Consider the following 2,500-nt stretch of genomic DNA (forward strand, 5'->3'; position numbering starts at 1 on the left):
TAGAGACAGAGTTGACGTGGAGTGAGTAGAGACAGAGTTGACATGGAGTAGAGACAGAGTTGACGTGGAGTGAGTAGAGACAGAGTTGACATGGAGTAGAGACAGAGTTGACGTGGAGTGAGTAGAGACAGAGTTGACATGGAGTAGAGACAGAGTTGACGTGGAGTGAGTAGAGACAGAGTTGACATGGAGTAGAGACAGAGTTGACGTGGAGTGAGTAGAGACAGAGTTGACATGGAGTAGAGACAGAGTTGACGTGGAGTGAGTAGAGACAGAGTTGACATGGAGTAGAGACAGAGTTGACGTGGAGTGAGTAGAGACAGAGGACATGGAATGAGTAGAGACAGAGCTGACATGGAGTGAGTAGAGGCAAAGATGACAGTTAACATGAAGGGAGACATGTCAGAGGAGTCTATGGCAAGACGATGTGCTCTCCCTACTCTCTCACATCACCCTGGAAAAGCCCCCGTGAAGTGAGGGTTAATGTGGAGGGGTTCTTGGCTGCTGTTAGCCTTAGGATTAACAAAACATAACTGCTTTAATTAGGAACGGATACTTGATGGAGGGGGGGGGTGAGGGAGGGGGGTCTGAACCTACTACGAACTGCTACAAAAGAGGGATAGCATTTTAGAAACTCTTCTTAGACAACACCGTCTCTGAGAACGAATAACTGGAAGAATGATCAGACCACATGGGAAAGAAAACAATAACAACAACAACAGCTTTCAAAAGGAGGAAGGGAGTAAGCAAGACACGGAAATCGGATCTTACTGTCTCCTTATCAATCTCGATTACTCTCCGGCCCTGATGCGCGAAAGCGAGTATGAGAATGAAACCATATCTTGCAAATCCAGGCGAGTGAATACATCGAACTTACACGGGATTGGATTCACAAGATCTCGATAGCTCGTTGGCCAGTGAGCGTCATCCAATTTCGATTCGTTATCTTTCGTTTTATCTATTCTTAGTTGAGAAATGTAGTTGGAGTGCACACCCCGGCCCTTGCGAGTGGTGGCAGCCTGATTCAACACGCTCGATGAATAGCGATGCAACACAAATACGACCACATGGATATACGACTAACTTTAGTGATGAATTCAGTGAAGCGAAAATATTTTACATGTTCCATCCAAAGCAAAAAATGAATATATAGTTGAAAGAAACAATTTTTTTTTCTCTGAGGTAATATTTCAATGGCCGAACTCACAGAACGCATTCAGCACCGATCCAGATTCAGTTCTTTAATTGTTTTATAATCTGTGAAGTCAAAAAATTAAGAAATAAACAAAGGAGAAGAAGAAGAATAAAAACTACGATTAAACAAGGTCACAATAATTTCTACCTGGGTCGTTATGCTAGGTCAAATTTTCCTCCAATAGATAAGTAAATCCAGCTTCAAAACAAGAATAAAATGACTCTTTTATATATGAATTACATATGATATATAGAAATATATAAGAATCTTGGAATAGAAAAAAAATTATACTTTTTCACTTCATGAAACTGAAAAGTAATGAAAGCAACATTGCAGATTGCTTCTTATGTGATTTATATATTGAATGGTGATTGTGATAATAATAATAATAACAATAATGATACTAATACTACTTCTACTATTATTTATGTAGATAATAACAATGTTCATAATAATGATAATACTGAACTTGATGTTGATGATGAAACAATAATAAAAAATAATGATACTACTACTAAAAAAGAAAAAGTAATAATGATGATTATAATAATAATGGCAAAACGACTACTACTAATAATAACAAGAACCTGTAATCATAAAAATTATATTAATATATATCATATAGAAATGATCATATTGATAACATATTAACAAAAGTAAGAACCATAATAATAATAACAATAATAATAATAATAATAATAATAATAATAATAATAATAATGATAATAAAATGATAACAATAATGATAATAATTATGATGATGATGATAATGATAATAATAATAAATAATAATAATAATAATAATAATAATAATAATAATGATAATAATAGTAATGATAATAATAATAATAATAATAATAATAATAATAATAATAATAATAACAATAATAATAATAATAATAATAATAATAATAATAATAATAATAATGATAATGATAATGATAATAATAACAATAATGATGATAATAATAATAGAAATAATGATAATGCTGATATTGATAATGATAATGATGATGATAATAATAGCAATAATGATAATAATAGCAATAATGATGAGGAGGATAATAATAATGATGTTAATAGAAATAATAATAATAGCAATAACAATAACAATGAAAATAATAATGATAATGATAATGATAATAATAATAACAATAATGATGATAATAGAAACAATAATAATAATAATAATAACAGTAACAATGATCATAATAATGATAATGATAATGAAGATAAAGATAACAGTGTCAATGATAATGATGATAGTAATAACAATGATGATCATAATGATAATCACAATAATAA

General features: G+C 31.2%; 1 protein-coding gene across 2 annotated transcripts in view; it reads right to left on the reverse strand.

The window, feature by feature from the left end:
• cdm (importin-13-like protein cdm) overlaps window positions 1-2,500 on the reverse strand; it is a 117,671-nt gene that overhangs the window by 93,845 nt on the left and 21,326 nt on the right. The window lies entirely within an intron of this gene.

Source organism: Penaeus vannamei, chromosome 41 (genome assembly GCF_042767895.1).
Source record: "Penaeus vannamei isolate JL-2024 chromosome 41, ASM4276789v1, whole genome shotgun sequence".
In the NCBI taxonomy this organism is placed as follows: domain Eukaryota; kingdom Metazoa; phylum Arthropoda; class Malacostraca; order Decapoda; family Penaeidae; genus Penaeus; species Penaeus vannamei.